The 21,964-nt window shown below is 38.2% G+C and overlaps 1 protein-coding gene across 6 annotated transcripts in view; it reads left to right on the top strand.

Annotated features, from left to right (window-relative positions):
- Nucleotides 1-321: 321 nt before the first annotated feature.
- ck (myosin-VIIa ck) overlaps nucleotides 322-21,964 on the top strand; it is a 92,426-nt gene continuing 70,783 nt past the window's right edge. Inside the window, exons 1-2 of one of the 6 annotated variants that reach the window (XM_067764963.1) lie at nucleotides 322-670; nucleotides 9,769-9,999. The gene's annotated coding sequence lies outside the window, so the exon portion shown is untranslated. Of the gene's footprint in view, nucleotides 728-9,682; nucleotides 10,000-21,964 lie in introns of all 6 variants that reach the window. The other 5 variants (XM_067764965.1, XM_067764964.1, XM_067764966.1 and 2 more) reach the window with 5 other exon arrangements.

The following is a 21,964-nucleotide window of genomic DNA, read 5'->3' as shown; positions in this document are numbered from 1 at the left end:
ACGGAACCGAATATGTACCTACTCTGCTGAAATGTACTCATTTTCGATCACATCACTGATAGTATTTGCCTGTTTCTCTTACCTGCTTTGGTATGAAAAACAATTAACAAATGAAAAATGATAAAAATAAATCGACAAAAACAACATATAGTAATTAGTAAGGTCCAACTGTTGATTATGAGTAAACGTCTGAAATAACAGCTAGAATAACAACAACAACGTGACGCACGATCATGAAGCCGGGTATTAAACCACAGAGCGCGCAGCACACCACACAGTGAAACTATGTTAATAACTCTGAGAAGGTGCTGTATCGGGCTCATTCATGTTATTGGATTGGATTTTGTGAGTAGCAACTGAGAATAATCGGTTTGGTAGCAAAGTCAGTCTGAGTTTACCTGTCGTCGGTTAAGGTTGTGTGAGACGGAATACAAGTCGGGGCTTAATATTAAACCAGATAGAGAAGTTGAAAAGGTATAAGCGGGGAAAAAGTTAGTACAAAGTACATATACATTGTGCAAACATACACATAGCCATACAACACACTGATGGCAAATTTATATAGAAAATTGGCTAAAAGTGCAGTGTAGTGTGGAGAAGCATATTGAAAAAAGAACGTGCATGCATGTGTGAGTTCGTCTATGTGGAAGAAAAAACGGTTTACTCTGAGGTAAAAGAAGAAAATTTATGAAAACAAGTCGGTGGTAACACTATGTATATCTATGAGGTAAAAAAGAAAAATACACAAATGTGCATTTTACACCAACAACAAAATTTTCACAAAAAAGGGAGAGAAAATTGTAAAGCAGTTACTAAATATACAGCTGCATGTATGAATGTATACTAGGGTGGTTACAAGATATATGGTGAATTTTAATTTTTGTTCTATCTTTCGGGGCACCCTCCTAAAATATGCCAATAGATCAAAAAATGATTATTGCAAAGTTTTAAGCCAATCCGATAATATTAACACGTGCCTCATTGCGGTCAAGTTAGGAAAAACAGCGATTTTTCAGAAAAAATTTTAGTGTTTCGTCAGTAAAAGTGAAACCATTTATGCCAGGAACTTGACTCGTATACCATTTAAGATTTTAATGTCCATAGACGTTTGCATGGAAATTCAAAATTAGGGATATCCACTATTACCTGATCTGATAAATGATAGATAGTGCTAAAAATTACCGTTTTACAAAAGTATTATTCAGATCAAAATCAATACAAATAAAATTACCTAACGAATGGTGTACGAGTCAAGTTCCTCGCATAAATGGTTTCACTTTTACTGACGAAACACCAAAATTTATTCTGAAAAATCGCTGTTTTTTCTAACTTTGGCCACAATGAGGCACGTTTTACATTATCGGATTGGCCTGAAACTTTGTATGTATCATTTTCTAATCTATTTGTATATTTTATGGGGGTGCCCCAACGGAAAATGTAAAATTGATTTCTTGTGGCCACCCTAATGTATACACATATATACATTATGGCTTAAACGATATTAGCAGCTATAATGTTGAAGTTGTTTTTTTTTTCACTGCTGATGTATGCAAGTCGGTCGATTGGTCTGTCGTTCTCCAGGCCTGCATTTTCTTTGACCTTTTGTTTCGAAGTGAATGGAGAAAGAAATATATACAAATAACACATTTAAAGAAAATTATGATAATACAATTTAATGGTAATAATATGCATTAAACTTTCGTTCAAAAATAATAAAAACCCAAAAAACTTAATGATTTAGTTAAATTTACATAATAAATGAAAGATTAAAATTTGGTGAAACACAGAAAAGGAAAAAGAGTTTTGTTAACAGTGAATATGCATATAAGAAACGAAAATTGGACGATGCTAGCGGGCATGTGCGACTGATGGACTAAATATGTAGCTATGTGTGAATTTATACATGTAGATATGTATCTGTGGCTAAGTCGGTGGCTATGCGTACATAGTTGACCCAATTTGTGTAACCTGTTCCTCCAATGCGAGCGCATAACTGACAAATATTATCCAGAACGCTGCTGAAGTGACTTAACAAGTGTTATGCGATTGGAGGCAATTTAAAACCAATAAAAGAAAAGAAAAATACTTGTGGGATAAAAATAGTTGAAAAAATGACACACAAAATTTAAAGATAAAAATACTATTATTGTTGTAGCAGTGCTTCGCCCCATCCAATAGGCGTGACCACTCACAAAATGTTGTTGTTGTAGCAGTCTCGCAGTGTCATAAATATCCTCTAACGGGAGTTCCAAGAAACTTGCAGTTTAAACAGGGGTAGGCCAGAGAGAGAGGGTTGTTACAAAGGCGTTGGTTCTACATTGCAATTGAAAAGATGGTTGGTGTCATGTTGTTGTTGTTGTATTAACGATAAAGACAAAACCCTGGGGAGTGCTATCGATGTAGATGATCCTTTGTCGGATATAGATTCGGTACGCTCCGGTAACAAAGCACCATTAAGATACTAGCCCGACCATCTCGGGAACGATTTACATGACCACATTAAACCTTCAGGCCATTCCTCCCTCCCCACCCTTTAGTTCCATGAGGAGCTTGTCGTCGTCTGTTAATGAAACAGGATTCGCCGCGGGTAGGTGAGATTGGTGTCATGTGAGGACACATTGCAAGCAGGACATACATTATGTGTGTCGGGTAAGAGTTTGACCTGTTACCATATCCAGATCGAAGCTGAGCTTGAGTGCCTACCTGGAGAGAGTGCTTTCCTCTTCTGCTAGTTCAGGGTATTTATCTGGGTTCGCTGTGCAATTGCTGGCATATAGACTGATGCCTTTTTGTGAATATCACTGAGGACCTGTTTGTGTTTTTCCTTCATACAGCTTTGTTCTCAGGTGCAGTATTTTCTCATAATATTTGCGGAGGCGAAAAGCCCCTGGGAGGTGTGGCCTCTTCAATCAGAAGCACTGCTACAACAACAACAATAAAACAAATATTCATTAAAACATAAATCATAGAAAAAAGACAAGTGTGTCGCTAAGAAGGAATAGATATAATAAGAGTAAAAAAAAAATAAATAAAAAAAGTAAAAATTAAAAAAAAAAAAATTAAAAATCAACATAAAAAACAAAAAAAAAAAATGCTTAACAATACAAATATAGATCTTAACAACAGAGCCATACACAACTAAGACACATTAATAGTGAAACTTTGAAACAATCACAATATGTATTATAAAATTAATTATAATAAAATCTTTAAAAACCAATTGATATGCTTTTAACGGCAATGTTACGAGTACAACAGATAACAGGAATGCTTTCATCTTTTTCGAAAATCAAGAGCGCAATTCGCTCTCTCTCCGCAACTATTTGAAGTAGATATCTAATACTTTGTGTAGTGATGATGCTGATGAGTGGATGGAGAAAGGGAGAAAAGTGGATAAGGGTGAAGGAACGTTTTATGAATTTCCAAAGATAATAGGATTGTTTACTTGTCAGCTTCACAGCCATTTTTCGAAAAAAATTTGAATTTACTTAAAAAAATGGAGTTGAACACGGCACAACGCCGAAATCGGTTTGTTTCCAAACCAAATTTGACGAGAAAGGAGGAAGTTCCAATATATGTACATTAATATTTCATAGGTAGTTAGTAGCCAAGCGGCTATCAAGGCCTTGAGGTCAGCTACAGTGCGATCGAGGGTGGTTTGGGAACACCTGACCTCGCTTGCGATTGCATCGAATTATTTTACAATTAAGATTATCTGGGTCCCGGGCCATAGTGATATCCCGGGTAACTTTCAAGCGGATCTGTTAGCCCGAATCGGTATCACTGAACCGGATGACGATGGCTGTAGGGATTTCGGGATTCCGCTGGCTACCTCTGGATTGCTCCTCCATAGCAGGGCCTCGAGTCAGCTCGGCAAACGTTGGGCAGACAACACGTCTGGCCCGGTAGCAAAATCTTTCTGGCCGACAGTGGATGGCAGGAGGTCTGCTGAAATAATTTGGTTCACTAAGGCTCACCTATCAATGGTATTGGGGTTTTGACAGGGCACTGTCCCATGGGTATCCATGTGGTACGTCTCAGTATACTGGAAACTCCATCCTGCTGCAGCTGTATGGAGGATGATGAGGTGGAATCACCAAATCACTTTATGCTTGATTGCCCAGCTTTTACCAGAACTAGGCGAAAGTACTTCGATCGCGACTCACTTGGATCTCCCGAGGATTTATCCAAAGTTGAGATCGGTATCATTCGAAGCTTTATCGTTGCTACCCAACGATTCTCTAAGTAGCTAGATCTAAGTCACCGTTATTTTTGGTGTATGTGGTATCACAACGGACCTTCGTGTTGTCCAAGTGAGCTATCCTTATCAGGGCAGCTACCACCTAACCTAACCTAACCTAGTATGTGGTTCTGGAAAATTCGCTCCTTTCTCAGGATTAATCTATTTCGCTTTATCTCCGCAACTATTTATAGTAAATATCCAATACTGTGTAGTGATGATGTTGATGACTGGATGGAGAAGGGGGGAAAAATAAATAAGAGTGAAGGATAGGAAAAGCAGGGACGTGACTTAGTAAGCGGAATAGAGGGAGAAGGAATGGGAACATTTAAATGTTGCGATTTTATGTGCCTTAATGACTAAGTTGTATCTAATTTTGAAATAGTGGGCGGTGCCAAGCGTCTCTGCAAGCATGTCAAATTTGCTTTATCTAAATAAAAGGGCATTAGAGAGAAGTAAATAAAGACAGGATAGGAAAATGAAAAGATACGAAGAAGGACGGATAGGCAGCTTTGAAATAGAAGACGGCCAGCATTTGGCTTAGATAAGACACATAAAACTGATACCTGGCTTAAGTATAAAATTGTTGTTAACAGAGTTTCCCACGGCGCCAGATTCTATGTACCGGAAAGATTCGGCATTCTTACCGAAGGAGGGCTGCATTTTCAGTTTAACCTCACTTAATTTGTACCCATCCCACGTACAAACTGTCAGCCTCGAAACAGCTCCTTACAGCTAATCTGCTCTGTAAGCTTTTGCTCCGGTATCTACTTCAGAACATGTTTAAGGAAGAATCTACTTCAGGAATTTTATTCAAAAACGACATATTTTTGAATTGATTTCAAAATATTAAAAATATTCTGCGATAGAGCGTTCGAACTGGCAGATACTGTTATGAGGCAGAATAGTTTTAGGGGGTGGAAATGGAAAAGGAATGGGCTAGAAACGGTAACGAGAGAAAGAGGTGAAGAGGCAGTGAGAAAAAGGGATGGAGCGGGAAAGAAAAATGCCAAAGGAGAGGACAAATGAATTGAAGAAGTGAACGGATAGGGAAACGGTTGGTGGAAAATAAGAAAAAGGAACTAAAAGGAGGAGATGAAGAGCCTGAAAGAGGAAGATGGAAAAAGATGAAAGAGTTGGACGAGAGCTGAAAGGAAGGGGGGCAGAGGTGAGAAGTGGAACAGGACAGAAATAGTTAGGGAGGACAGAAAGTGTGTTGTGTTCGGAATGGGAAAAGGGACTGAAAAGAAAAAGGATAGAGGAGTAAAAGTCGCGTCGAAGGTGGAGAAGCAGAAAGGGGCGAAGCGAGGCAGCGAGCCAAAAACTGAGAAACGTAATGGAAATGAAAAACGAATGAGAGGATAACAAAATATAGTAAAAAATAGGGAATAGAGCGAAAAAAGGGAAGCGAGAAAGAAGGTCGAACGGGAGTTGAATAAACGAGGCTTTAGGGAAAGTTTTGGAAAAACAATAAACCAACGAAAAAAAAATATATATATATAAAAAATAAAAAAAGTTCAGTAGTTTAAAGTAAAATTTTTTTATAATTTTTCAGCTGTGAATTACAAAAATTATAACAGCAAAAGAAAATTTAAATTTTACTAAACTAAAAAAGTCGTACAAAATAAATAAAATAATGTTTTTATAAGCAAAACTGAAAACTAACCAAAAAATATAAATAATTAGTTTATTAAAAAACAAAAAAAAAAAACAATTTTAATGAGATCTTATACGGCAGACGTGACGTGCAAAATATTTTAGTACATTAACCTTAGAAAATCTATACAGAACCGAATAATAGTCGTATTTAGTAGAGAGAAGAAAATCACAAAAAAAAGGCAACTAGCGATGGTAGTAAACAGCAAAAGCTAGAACAGCAGTAAAAAAACAGCAGAATAGCTAACACCAACGACAAAGCTGGCTTGAAAGAATAAATGAGGAAATGATAGTGGAGCTGGTGGCAAAAGCAGTAAAGAAATAAAAACAAAATATGAATAAAAAAACGGCAATCTCAGAAATTAGATACGAGCAACAAACAATTCGCGATGGTTGAGCGCAGCCAGCGCTGACTAGATTTTAGACAGAAGAACTTCCTCAACATCTGCAGACGGCACATAAAAGAAATGTGAAAAGAATAAATTATATTTTGGAAAAAAATATATATATAAAGAAAGAATGTGACTATAGAGAATAGTAAAATTACCTTAAAATATCTCTCAGGAATTTGAAGAGCACAGAAGCGTGAGAAAGAAAAGAGAGCGCGGCGTGAGGTTGGTCCTACGTACGTAACAACGCTGGTGGCTTCAATGAAGGCTACTATGAATTGCGCTAGCTAAAACTAATAGCGGTAATAATTTGCCAATTCATGAAACTGAGCGCACGTTCAATCTCGAACCGCGCCCTGCTTCTAGAAGCGCGACTTATCTGCAAGAGTGTACACTCAAACAGTCAGCAAAGTATAAATGAAACAAGAACAAAAATAAGCAACAAAAATAAGCAACAAAAACGTCTTTGTAACTAATTTGCATTTCAAATTCTGTTGCCGCTATTCATTTCCTATCTTGTTGTTGTGGCATTTTCCTTCACAATACATTCCTACGCATGCGCGCGTGTACGCTGCGTTCACTCACAAGCAAAAGCACAGGTGTGCAGCACTTTGTATGGAATTTTACATACATTGACTATAAAAGCATAATGGCTAAGCTGAAAAGCAGCAATGACTTGTAAAGGTAAAGACAGCAAAAATCGTAGTAGCAATCAGCCGCATGGTTACGAAGTTGTTGCAAGTGGTTTGATCTGCATTGTTTGCTGGTTTGGTGGGTTCGTTGTTGCTTTTTACCAAAGTCTATGTGGTTTCGTCGGTGGTTGTAGCACAACGGGATTCATGCCATAATTTGTTGCAAGCAACAATGTTTTCTCAATGGTTGACTGCAAGAGTGTGGGCTTAAATGTATTCACACACTTCCCCACATACATATTTAGTGATGTGGCGACATGATGTTTACAATCTCTTTCTCTTGATTGTAGGCTTTAGCTGTTGTTGTTGGTTGTAGTGCATTGCTGTTTGCATCAATGCAGTTTTGCTTGGCACTTTTTTTACAATACAAAAACCGGAAATAATCTTACCACATTCCTGTAGAGTCGCCCTCTTTTTTGTTTGTGTTCTACCCAGATGTATAGCAACAAAAAGGTAAATACAATTCGCAAAAGAGCAAATTAATTTCAGAAAGTGGCGTTTATGACCTAAGAGCCAGAAGTGCCGCCGCTTGGCGATGGCTGCCTTACTGCCAGTACTATCTGTACATAGCAGTGTTTTGCATATTCCTCCTGGATAGCGAATATCTCGCATTAAAACGTGCGCGCTGAGTCCGGGGGTCTTATAAAAAAAAAAAAATGTAAGGCGCGATAACCTCCGAAGAGATCTAAGGCCGAGCTTCTCTTCCAATTTGCGTCGTGCTCCTCTTGATTTTTCCCTACAAATTGGCCGGACGGGACCTACATGTTTTATGCCGACTGCGAACGGCATCTGCAAGGCAGATGAGTTTTCACTGAGAGCTTTTCATGGCAGAAATACTATCGGAGCGCTTGCCAGACACTGCCGAGGGGCGACCCCGCTTAGAAAAATTTTCTTCTAATTGAAAAATCTTATTTCTAAAATTTTGATGTTGCTTTGCCCGGGAGTTGAACCCAGGGCATACGGTGTGATAGGCGGAGCACGCTACCATCACACCACGGTGGCCGCCATCCGGGGGTCTTATAGATATATGTAAATGTGTCCGGGAGTGTTGCAAACACTCGTGCTTCTAGCCTTCTAGTGGACTGGCGTGTCGGTATCTCAACGAGTACTCCGTCTAAAGGTAGGTAGGTGAAATGGCTGCGACCCTGGTCGCCCAAGTAGCTATTTAAAGCCGTTTTGATGCCATGTAACTCGTCTAAAAAACCTACGGAATGTTACGGTCAATGTATTACAACCAGCCAGAGTTGTTGATAAAATTAAGAATATTCGGGATTGCTATCACAGATAACCCTCTGAGGTCTTCTAGAAACGGGGTTCCAAGGGACCTTAGTCGGGCTCTAGCTAGAGCCGGACATTTACACATAAGGTGTTCTACTGTCTCCCTGGTATTTGGATCTTTGCAGCTTCTGCAGTAGTCGTTATACGGAATGCCCATCTTTTCCGCATGCGTACCTACTGCCCAATGACCGGTGCAGACTGCTATAAGTTTGCGTGTGTTGGCCCTGGATTTGTTCATAAGACTTCTTGTCCTCTTTCCGTCTGTACTAATAGTAAAAAGATGATGTAGTCCGCTTCAGGATTTGCAAACAGTGAACAGAATGCGGTTCGCAGACTAAGGTTAACCCAAGATGCTCTGGTGCCGGGAGGTTGTATGCTGTGTATAAAAACTCAGACTCTCTGCAGGGCCCCTGTGTCGCGCGACAGCGCTATCTAGAATGTAGTGGGTTTATAGCCGATTACATGTAGGTCTGAAGTTCTCGTGCGATTCATGGAAAGAAGAAAATATGCAAAGAAGGCAATTGGGATAAGGTTTACAACAACTAAGGCATGACGTGGCTGAATGCGTTTGTAACACTTCAACCATGGTCGGAGTGCGGGTTCAAATACCACTCCCGGGAGAAAAGGCTTTGAAGAGATTTACAAGGTATAATCGAAACAGCTGTCGCCTTGTCCGTGCTGATGTCCAGTTGTTAAAATTTTCCCAAATTACTAAATAAATTATAAATTGCTTCAAATAAAGGTTTTCATACATTTAAAGCAATAAGGGCAACTCCCGCTTAACTCATACAAAACAGATTTTATTGACGAAATTTTATAAAAATTCCCACTGCTATTTTTCTGTTCCCTGCTGTAACAAAAATTTGGTGCGATAACCCGCTTGTGTTGAAAAATGTATATATTTTAAGGAACAACTTATAAAAGTCTGTTTCGTGGTTGCTCAAACCTATCCTTTATGTGAGTTATGTTATGGCCCCCAACTGGGTATATAATGTTTTTCTTAATTTTTACAGCAGGCTCTCATGTTATAATATTTTGCTGCTACCAGATTTTCTTTTAACTTTTTTATCTTTTCTTTTTCAGTTCCTTTATTGCTTCAATTTTATTTTATTTTTTTTATTTATAGTGTTCTTATATATTTTTTTTTAAATTTTGTATTTGCAAGTCCCTGTAGACGACTGAAGTCGCTGTATTGGATAAAAAAAAATACAGGCATTGTGTAGTACAAAAATTTATTTAGTTTTTGTTTAATTAGATACAAGTCTGTGTGGCCTTGAGCTTACAAATTCTTTAAATAATTTTTTTTTATTTAGCTGATTTTTCGTTTTACACTCTTCATCGTTTCGGACTAAACAAGTTTATTTTTTATTTATTTATTTTTTCTTTTCTTCTGGCTGTTATTTTATAAAATTTGTGCTTTATCCTAGCTCTCTTTGCCTTTTTTTCACTTCATATCGCGATGCCTTGAAATCCTCTGCATTGTCTTAATACAAATTAATTTACATAAAAAAAGAGCTTAATGAATTGAGAGCAAACACGTTAGTGTGCTCATGAAAACATACTGACATATTTACACACGAACAGTCCAAAAAGTGGTTTTGCTTGCAATCAACAAAATCGAAGAATGATATACAAAAACTGGTTTACATTCTACTAAATCTTATTAAGGAGCTTTTGTCGATAAAAACAAATCATCTTGGACAAAACAATCAACGCATTACAAACATACAATAAATACACAAAAGTAAGTACTTTTTATACTCAAAACATTTGTATTTAGTTAAGTTTCATGAACTATAGAATTATAATAGAAATCACAGTCCTCGAGCTGAGCTCACAGCTTTAAGAGAGTATTATTATTATGCCCTGATGAACTGCGACTTTTATTTAGATCTATTGTGCTTCATCTTTCGTCGTGCAATTACTGGCATATGCTGATGACATTGATATCATCGGCCTAAACTCCCGCGCCGTTAGTTCTGCTTACTCGAAACTGGAAAAAGAAGCGGTAAAGATGGGTTTGATGGTGAATGAGGACAAAACGAAGTAGATACCTGCTGTCATCGAGCAAAGAGTCAGCGCATATGCGCTTGGTAACCACGCTACTTTTGGCAGCCATAATTTCAAAATAGTAAAAGACTTCGTTTATTTGGGAACTAGCAACAACATCAGCTCTGAAATCCAGCGAAGAATCACTCTTGCCAATAAATGCTACTTTGGACTAGGTAGGCAATTAAAAAGTAAAGTCCTCTCTCGGCAAACGAAAATCATACTCTATAAGTCACTTATCGTTCCCGTCCTGCTTTTTGGTGCAGAACCATGACAACATTAGATGAGACGGCTCGGGGAGTGTTCGAGAGAAAAGTGCTTCGAAAGATTTATGGACTTCTACGCGTTGGCGATGACGAGTACCGAAGAAGATTTAACGATGAGCTGTACGAGCTATACGCAGACATCAACATAGTGCAGCGAATTAAAACGCAGCTACTGCGCTGGCTAGGCCATGTTATGCGAATCAAAGATGACGCTCCGGTCAAGAAAGTTATATCGGAACCCGCCTATGGAAGCAGAGGTAGAGGGCGGCCCCCACTCCGTTGCAAGGACCAGGTGGGAAACGATTTAAACTTCCTTGGTGTGACCAATTGGCGCCGGTTGGCAGTGAGAAGGAGCGACTGGCGGGCCTTGTTGGAAGGTCATAACCGTTTAAACGGTTAAGCGTCAATTAAGAAAGTAAGTGCTTGATCTTTCATTACTGTAAGTGGAGGCTCTTAATGTATTTAAGTACCGCTTCAGGCTTTTTACTCCATATCACGAAGGGATTAATGGCCGCATCATACATTTTCTCATGTTCATTCATCGCACAAGATGTTGCATTTGTAAATATAACAAGACCTTAGAGTAAATTATGTCAAAGTTCAAATCCAATAATGATATGGTGCAACAAAATACAAAAATAAAAGAAAATTTAAAATGGGCGCGGCTCCGCCCTTTTTCATTTAATTTGTCTAGAATAGTGCTGTCACTATACACGAAAAATACTTGCTGAAATATTTTGTCTCCTATTTATTTGTTTGAATGCAAATTTTAATTGTGATAAATGTTAAAAACTATCAACGAGTAGGAAAAATAATTGCACAGTCTGAAAGCACTCTTAGCCAATACAAATGTCAAATTATTCTTATGCTTTACTTGAAACAAAAGTTGAAAGTTTGCTACTTTTTCATGTCAGATGGCGCTGGTTATGCGCTATTTGGCACTCTCCATGCAAATATTGCAATCTACTAATCTGTCAGCGAATGATGCTGTAGAAAAAAATCTTATGTGATGGTGCTTTAAGGGACACGCCACCTTGATGGGAGAGTCTTTGCCTTGCCCGAGCTACGCATTCGGAGAGAATGTGAAGCTCCCGCTCACGAAAGCAACAGATAGGTGTATCGGAAAGATTTAACCAACTTAGGAGACTACGGTGTCCCGTATAGTCCTCTCGTTGTAACTGAAGTACGCGAGTAATCTAATTGTGAAGTATGTACTACTACCATAGTAGTGTAAATTAAAAACATTTTGCTATACTGAATATTTGAGTTATTTATTCGACAGTTCAGCGATTCCAACTAAAACAGAAGGTGCAGAATAATCAAGAATTTCACTACATTAAGATTGCTTAGATTGATGCATTTCACTGATGCTGTCGTTGCTGGAAGTATAAATTATTTGGGTTATATTTGGCCTTGGCAATAAATTTAGTGTCGTCTGAAATTCCCAGCTACCTGCTTCGTTTCCCAGCTACCTATGGTTTCCCAGGTGTGTGGCTTTGTGAGTCCGCAGAAGCGCTCTCGACCATAGAATGCTGTTGATGCCCGGAAACCCATCATAACAAAACCTTGTTTTTCACTCCCAGATCATTTAGGCCTCAAACGTCTTCTTCACAGGAGAGATGTGAAAACGAATTTTAAAAGTTAGTAAAACACAACTTACCATCACATACATATTACTTAAACGGTTAATCAACTTGCAGAAAAACCACATTTTTTCGCATACATATTTCATTTTATTATGACATTGATCCTCTGACAATGTTAATGGTCGAAAGCTTACTCAATTTTCCATTGCTGCTATTAAAAGCAGCGTTCACGATTAATTTGTTTACTGCTAAACATATTTAACTTTTACTTCCCATAATTCACACCGCCAACTATTTTGTGTGAAGATGAAATGATTAAATGTTGTTTTACATCTACAATTAATGACCATAACGAATTTTAATACTTTTTGCATGAAGAAGAAGAAAATTTAGTGCTGAAAGAAAGTATTTTTATCAATGGCGACAAATTTATTGTATGAAAGCTTTTATTGATATTTATTCGATATTGAATGAGTTTTTAAGTGATTTGTATGGCACTAAAGAGCAACGAACTAAGCATGCGTATTTGTTTTGTTTGCGTGAAAACGTATCGCCTTGTAATCCTACATTACACCGTCACTTTGGTAAGTTTTGGAGATCACTTGCCGTAAGTGGCCAGAACCTTTCCAAGGGGCATAATCAAGTGCTTTGATGTTTATTATCGAAGAACACTTTATTTCCGCATTCAGGTTCTTATATACGAACAACCTAATGGTGAATCTTATTAAAATCGACCGCTGTAAGCTGTGAGCGAGGGCCTAGAAGGTTTCATGTGGTTATACCAAATCGTTCCCCAAGTACCTTAATGGTACTTGTTACCGGAACGTACCGGATCTGCATCCTGCAAATTACATCAACAGGCCTTCGGGGAGTGTCCTTATCGCTACAACAACAGCAACAACTAGTTCATAGCAAAGGCACAACAATTGCTCAGATAAGACATCTCAGATCGGGGAGTATATTATTTCTATTTTAAAATTACAAACATCTGAAGTGATCTTTGGCAGGATCGAAAGAGCTATACAGGGCCGTAGAGAGAAATTCCGGGCCCGTGACTAAACAATTTACGGCCCCCTATAAAAAATCCACTAATACATTTGATTAACTTGAATTAATGAAGTATCATTCATGAATCTTTATTGGTGGATTACATCAAAAAATAAAATAATTAAAAAAAAAACTTTTAAGTTAAACGGTTTTATTGAAAACAATACTTACATAAAGTAATAAGAATACTAAAAGCTAGAAAATAATTATTTATTTATTTATTTATTATTTAAAGTCGACGACAAACTATGGTCGACTGCATAATATAAAAGATATATAAATATACAACTCAAAAGATAAAATTTAAGATATATCGAGCTTTCAACAATGTTATATTACAAACAAAGAAATATTAATGAACATTACTATTTAATTTCAGAATATAATAATAATAAGAAATATGAGCAGAAATAAGATCTTATGCCGAAATCTTATACTGGCGGAATGCATCAGATTCCGCTCAGCATGACTTCGGAATGCAGTGGATTCTAATCTCCCTGTTGGAATGCAACAAGATTCCAATCAGCATGTCATGGGAATCCGGCAGTGCTAAGAGTAGTGTAATGAGAATACGCCATCACAAGGCATAAAAAAGTAACATGACCTGTGTTGTTGGAATGCACCGGATTCCAATCAGCTCGATGCCTGACCCATAAGATTATACTGCCGGAATGCATACGATTCCGGTCAGTGACTCTTGAAAAAGCATGTTTTTTACGTTGTTGGAATGCACCAGATTCCAATCAACACAGTACTGTCTTGTTCCTTCTTAATGAGACATGTTGATAAATGTTCCTCCATCCTTAAGCGAGATAGTTCCTGTTTTTTATCGAAGGAATAAAATGCCGGCAAATTAAATTAGCTTGTATCTCTTAAATTAGATAGGCAAGTATTGCATTACGTATAGTGGCAAAAGTACATTCAAGACTGATGCAGCTATACAAGTCATTGTAGTGCGCGCACCAGATAAGAAGAGGATTATTTTTAGCAAATTTTCGTCGACAAAGGGGTAAATAGAAAGGAACGTAGTGTCTGGATACTCTAGGGGGAACCGCAAAAAACAAGCGGCTGAGGAGGTCCGCGGAATCAATTTCTCCAATAATGAGCTTATGGATGAACAATACCCCCAGTAATATTCTCCGATTTTCCAGAGTGGGTAAGTTAATAAGAAGAAGTCTACTTCTGTATGGAGGAAGGTGGAGACTTGAGTCCCAATTAAGGCCGCGCAATGCAAATATCAAAAATTGCTTTTGAACTGACTCAAGACGCTTTATATGCTTTTGAGAAACAGGGGACCAAACGCATGAGCAATACTCGAGTATTGGACGAACCAGCGATGTGTAAAGAACCTTAGTGAGGTACGGATCATCGAACTCTTTAGCCCATCTTTTAACAAATCCAAGTAAACCCAACGCTTTGTTGGCTATAGATGAAATATGCATGTTAAAATTCAATTTCGGATCAAAAAGGACACCTAGATCATTTGCAATAGATATACGCTCCAAAGGCGTACCATCTATTACATAAGATTTCAATGCTGGCTTCACTCATTGCTACATTTAGAGCAATTTAAAGCTAATAAATTTGTTGTGCACCAACATTGGAACGAGTCCAAGTCGGCCTGAAGAAGATCCAAGGAACTCAAATCGGTAGGACAGTAAGTGTAGCAAAGTTTTACATCATCCGCATACATTATAGTATGGGAATATAATATTGTCTGTGGCAAGTCATTAATGAAAAGGGCAAAGAGCAAAGGGCCTAGATGACTTCCCTGGGGTACGCCGGAGGAAACTCCGAACGATTCCGACAGATTGCACTTGAACAGGACTTTTTGGGTCCGGTTAGAAAGATAGCTTTTCAGCCACATTAATAGGTGAAACGGAAAGCCCAGTAAATCAAGCTTATGAATAAGCAACTCGTGGTTGACGGTATCAAATGCTTTGCTGAAGTCCGTGTAGATGACATCCGTTTGCATGTTCGCTAAAAATCCTTCCATAACTATAGAGGTGAATACAAGCAAATTTGTAGTGGTTGACCTTTGACGAATAAAACCGTGTTGGCATGGAGATAAAAGACTAGAACACTGATATTGCAGTTGATTGGTGACAATCTGTTCAAAGACTTTAGGAATGACTGAAAGTTTAGGTAGGTCCTAGGTACTAGTCATCACACTCCTCATCAATCTAGGGCGTTGATCAGACAAATAAAGGCGTTGGGCGCGTGAAATTTCTAAAAATGTGAGGCGTAACATAATCTGATTAAGGTTTAATTCGTCTTACTTATGACTATCAATAGAAATTTGACTCGTCCATCGCTTTTATTTAATTGTCTGATTAACGCCCTAAATTGATGAGAAGTGTGATGACTAGTACCTAGGACCTACCTAATTATTTTCTAGCTTTTAGTATTATTATTACTTCGTGTAAGTATTGTTTTCAATAAAACCGTTTAACTAAAATTTTTTTTTAATTATTTTATTTTCAAGTTTTTAATCTGTTGTGTTTAATTAGCGAGCTTTGCTCATATTGCTTTATACAATGGTTTTTGTAATTGATATTAGAGAAAATTTGTAAGTTTACAAACGGCGATGTTTCTAATCTTTATTTAATTGCCTATTATTTCTCATTCCATTTAGTTTATTTAGTGACTCATTATTATAAGGACTCTTTCCTTACAATTTGTAACAATCTAAGTCCTTAATACATAATCCTTCCAAAGACTTTACTCGACTCTGCGCCACGTATGCTTGTCCCTCCTCCAACTCCAAAATATTTTGATGTCACTTCTACCGGACTGTATGTAATATTTGATCCAAATATGAGCCAAATCGGACATCCTAGGTCGCTTTCTATTCATGTATGTATTATGTGTTCCAAATATGAGCGAAATCGGACCACAAACACGATTTTTGTGAATATCTCGATCCTTGCGCCACCTAGCGGCGATTTTTTCTTATTATTGCATTGACATCGGGTTCTGAACTATATTCCAAGTTTCAAGCTTGTAGCTTATCGGGAAGTTACTTAAATTTCAATTACAAGATTCGTGCCATCCAGCCAACCAGCCTGTCAAGTCAAGCTAAATAAAACCGTTTAAAAAATGTTTGCCACATCAACTAAATGACTTTTGGACTAAGAGCTGACAATAAAATTAACACAGAATATTTACTATTTACACTATTTTATTAAAACATAGAAATAAAATTCTCTTTTAACAGCCACATATTGTTTAAGATAATCTTTTCTAGTCATTCGGTAACATTTTAATGCATTTCAATATAGAAAGTTCGGATATCAAAGAATGGCTTTTCTTGCTTTTTTCGCTGCAAACTTATTTATAATAATATCACAATTTAACTGTCTTGCCAAAGCGGATTAAACACAAAGCGTGGCAAGCCCTGAAACTTGCTCTTGAGATGAACACGATCTATGAAAATTTTTGATTCTTGAAAGCACGCTGAAGCAACGTTCTGCACTATCTACAGTGACAGGTATAGTGCAAAAGATAAGTAAAGTAACACAAATATTGGGGAAAATCGTATACAGATTTTGAACATATTTATGTAGATGGCATTTCGCAATTCCAATGGTGACAGACCTTTATCAAAATTTGCTTCGTAAATGTGTCAAATGAATTATTTCGCATTCTAAGCTTTGAGAAATGTCCGACTTGTATTTTTCCACAAATTTTGCTGCGCTCGCCCGAACCGTAGTTTCATCCATGTAATGCCAGTCATTGCCGAATCAACGATCATCAGGAATGTATTGTTTCTAAAATCAGACTGAATCATCCATAATCATCTCATTTAAATTATCTTCAGAACGTCTTTTTGGTTTTCTCTTTCGAATGTCCGGAAACTTTGGCGAGATGTTCAATTGAATAGCAACTGTTTTGCATTCGTTTAAAATTGTTTCCCATTCAATCAATTTTAAATCAGCTAAAAAGCATCTAGATGACGGACCTCAACATCTATGGTGGCGTTTCTAGCTTGGAGGACCACGTTTCTTTCATTAATGGTAGTCAGTATTTTGAACCAAATTGAGGACAGCAAGATACATTCGAACTTGTTGATGTACTTGAGAATGCCGGTAACATCTTCGTATATTTGCGCAGTCAAATTTGGCTTTTGGCTGAAAGACTATGAAGAGAGCTCGGTACATTTTTTTTTTTTGAGGATGTCCCATCGTTGTGGAGTGCTGCTGAAAATAGTAAAACATTTTTGTACAACTCCGAAGAAAGTAATTGCAGCCGTACAACATTCTGCAGCATCAACACCACATAAATTGAGACTGTGGGTTGCACAAGGCGAGTAATCAGCATTCGAGTTTTTATCGAGAATGTGACGTAGTGCTCCGTTGTAAGCTCCTTTCATATTGGCGCTGTTATCGTACCCTTGTGCACGGCAATCTTTTAATGGGATTTCATGTTTACCTAGAGTATGGCAAATTAGATTAGCGATTTTCGGACCAGTTTTTTGGTTACAATTCACGAAAGCCAAAAACCGTTTTTGAATTGTAAAATTTGTTGCTTTCGAATTGAAATGGAGTTAGCGCAAAATGAACGTAGTCAACGTGACTAGCATCAGGCATAGCATTAGCGATAATAGCAAAATACTTGGCTTGTTTGCCTTGATCTAATATAGTTTCCCTCACGTGCTTTGCACACATTTCATTAAACTCGTTCAGAATGTCTGGGGAAAGATAGTGAACTTGTAAACGTTTGTGCTGCTGTTGTGAAATCCTAACTCTCTATCCAAATGATCTCTAAGTATCGAATCATAAATGCTTATGAGATCTTAGATGCCCAAAAAATTTCCATTGTTTCGTTCACCAAGATATATACTTTCGCCTTTGAAATCTAGGCCTCTTTCAACCAAAAATAAAATAGTGTCCAAAATTCTATATAAAATTTCTTTCCACTTTTGAGTTTCAGTGATTAGCTGTTCATTGATAAGTGTATCAATTGTAGCCTCCTTTTGAATTAGATTTTGTAAAGATCGCCATTGAATATAACATTTAATGTGATCTTGAGTATTTTCGTGTGATGGCTGTTTATCGTATAGCTTCTTCCATACCTGGAATTTCGAATATCCGCCAGGACAACAAATTTTAGGTCGATTTAAAGTATTGGTGCTTAACAGACGACATGGTAGGCAATAAAAAGCATTGCTACAGGCACTCCACACTAACCATTCACGCTCCACTTTCTCTCCATTTGGCAAGATTCTGTTTAACAACGAGGTAGGAAATGCCTCGTCATGACAATCACGTGGAAAAATAACAGGGCACTTTTGATGACCTCGACGAATTATTTCTTCAGATCGCAAAAACTTATTATTCACGGTACCGATATCGAAGTCGTTTAAATAATCTGGACTTTGATACAAAGTTGGTAGTATTGTTGGAAGATTTTTTGAAGATGAACCTTCATCAGTGTCACCACGAAAACTTTACGATTTCGGATTCATGTAAACATACATTTTTGTTTGATGTTTTCATTGTCTCCTCACTGCTGGAAGGCCCAGGCAAAAATCATTATCAATATTCGTTGCTTTTGAAATTCGGCTTAAAATTTGCACATGGAACAACTAAAGACTCTCCTGAATTCAAAAAAAAATAAATGTCTTAGTACCTCTAAATCGCGGGCCCCCTGAGAAACCCCGGGCCCGGGGGGAATCCCCCAGTTCCCCCTCCCCTCTCATCAGGCCTGGAGCTATATATAATATCAGCCAGTATGTTTAAAAGTCATTTAATTCTACGAATGTAACAATTGCCCCTGAAATGGCGTCCCCTGGGTTAGACATACTTGTGGTTCTTTGCTGCGTAAATAGAGCTAACAGCTTATCTAACGCTATCCCAGATAACGTTTTGAGAGCTGGCGGTGTGATTTCAACCCGATAATCGGGCACAAGGATAAGGTGATACAATGTGTGTATTTTCCGTTACATGTAAAAGACTTCTTTTAAAAAATGTCCGAAGAATCGAAACTTTTACCAATGATAGTGTTAAATTTTGAGTTAAAAAAAATTGTTATTTATTTTGTTACCGACGATTTTTGTCAAAGAGAAAGCCGGTACGTATTAGGCGACCATTCAGAAAACCGACCACTAAATTTTTCACTTTGTGTTTTTCAAATATATTGTTACGAATATTAGCAAAACTAAGGAGTGCTGCCATTTCCAGGCCGATGCTAAGCAGTGACGTGAATTCACATCAATAATTCAATCATTATGTATCTACATAAACGAATCAATAATTGCGTCTACACATATGTACACATTTCGACGAGCAACAAATACATACAAGGCAGCGAGAGATGAGATGTCACACACAGATGAATTTACTTATACGCTTATGTGTGTGCGGGAGACTGTAAACTACAAACTCACATATGTACATCTGAGAAGCGCTAAAAAGTAGACAATTGTAAACAAGTAGGAAACTATATGAGAACTATACACACACGAATATAGTTGGTAAGTTCTGGAAATGGAAGAGCCTAGAAGTATGCAGCGTAAACTATAAAAGCGGGGCAGACGAGTAAGAAGTAATTCAGTTTGAGTTGAGCTATCAATCAGTTTGATTAAGCACGCGCTCTGGCGGCCAATAGTAGAGTTTCATTTGAGTTATCAATCAGTTTGGTTATTAAGCCAGCGAGTAGCAAAGTATACGTGTGATTGTGAAGTACTTGAATAAAGGCCATTTTTCCATTCTTCAATATTGGAGTTATTTATTCAACAGTTTAGTGATTCGAACTTAGCAAAAGGGCAAATAAGAGGATTAGAGGATAAGAGGAGCAAATTCGTTACAATTGGTGTCAGAAGAGGAATTGTTGAATAAATGCCAGAAGACAACAAGGATATGGCAAAGTTCAGTGAATTAAAGATCCAGCAACTGAAGAAGGAGTTGGAGAGCCGTGGATTGAATACAAGCGGTGTTAAACTCGAACTTCAGGCACGGCTACGAGAGGCAATGGAAGCAGAAGGAATTGATGTGTAAGAGTATGTCTTTCACCTTGATGGCGAGGAGACAACAAAAATTGAAGAAAAAAACGAAACATCGCAGACGGTTACCAGCACAGATTTGAACATGATTTTGGCTGCAATATCTGCTCAAACATCGACAGTGGCTTCTCAACTGGAATCGCAAAAGACAGATATAACATCTCAACTAGAAGAACAGAAAACGTATATATCATCTCAACTAGAAGAACAGAAAACGTATATGTCATCACAGATGGAATCCCAAGAGACACGAATAACATCGAAGATGGAAGAACAGAAAACACACATGGCGTCACAAATTGCAGAACAATTAAAAGAACAAGAGGCACGCATAACATTACAGCTCGAAGCACAAGAAGAGCGTATCTCAACAAAGCTGGAGGCACAGGAAACAAAATTCTCATCGCAGCTGGAGGCTGTTAGTGAACGACAAAATAAAGTGGAGACCGAGATGGATGCTTTGAAAGATCGGATTCAGGAGTTACAATTGAACCGTCCAATCACTTCAACGTCTACTCTGAAGGTAAAATCCCCAACGTTTGATGGTTCTGTTCCATTCCAGGTATTTAAGCTCCAATTTGAGAAGACGTCGGCAGCGAATAACTGGAATGCTGAAGATAAAGTTGCAGCTCTGTTCGTGGCATTGAAAGGGCCAGCAGCCGAAATCCTACAGACGATTCCCGAAGGAGAGCGGAACTATGAAGCATTGATGGCCGCTGTCGAGAGACGTTATGGAAGCGAGCATAGAAAACAGATATTCCAAATTGAGTTGCAAAACCGCTACCAAAAAGCAAATGAGACATTGCAAGAGTTTGCTTCAGATGTTGAAAGGTTGGCTCATCTCGCAAATGCGGACGCACCCGTGGAATACACCGAGAGGGTAAAAATCCAGAGTTTTATAAATGGCATACGAGACGTGGAAACGAAGCGAGCTACATATGCAAACCCAAAGCCAACATTCGCAGAAACGGTGTCACAAGCTCTGATTCAGGAAACAGCGTCGCTTCTGTGTAAGCCAGTTTTCAAAGCACGCCGTGTGGAAGTAGAAAGGCCAGAGTGGGTAGACGCAATATTGGAGGTGCTGAAAGGATCGCAAAAGCTGAGTGAAAAAGTTATCAAATGCTTCAAATGCGGGAAGTCCGGTCACATTGCACGTCATTGCGATCTTGGTCCTAATAGTTCCAATAATGTGGGTGGCCGTAAACGCAAAGCTGGAGGAGATGAGCAAGAGCGAGTAAGAGATAAAGAACGAAAACTTGCCCCGGCTATTGAAAGTCCTGTGATATCTGTGTCGCAAATTGGAAGGAAATCAAGCAGTCTTACCGTCAGAGGGAATGTGGATGGCAAGGAGCGTGTACTGACTGTAGATACGGGCGCATCTCATTCCTTGATTCGATCTGATTTGGTTTACAAGAGAGTAAAGTCATTACCTGGAGCGAGGTTGCGTACGGTCACAGGCGAATATAACCAAGTCCAGGGAGAAGTAATATGTGAAGTCCTAATTGGGAAGGTCATGGTTCTACACAAATTCGTTGTGGCGGAGATCGTTGATGAAGTTATATTGGGAGTGGATTTCTTGGTTGACCATGACATCAAGATCGATATGCAGAGAAGGGTGATGCATTATGAGAACCAAGATGTGCCACTTAACTTCAGTTTGGAAAAAGGGTTCAGCAGTAAGCGAATGCTGGTGGAGGAGATTCGGCAGAGACCATGAAAGTCAAGGAAAGTAGATCGAGCAAAGGTTGATGGATCGAA

The sequence above is a fragment of the Eurosta solidaginis genome, chromosome 2, assembly GCF_040869045.1.
Source record: "Eurosta solidaginis isolate ZX-2024a chromosome 2, ASM4086904v1, whole genome shotgun sequence".
Classification (NCBI taxonomy): domain Eukaryota; kingdom Metazoa; phylum Arthropoda; class Insecta; order Diptera; family Tephritidae; genus Eurosta; species Eurosta solidaginis.
Note: the sequence above shows the minus strand (reverse complement) of the source record. Positions and strands in the feature narration are given on the sequence as shown.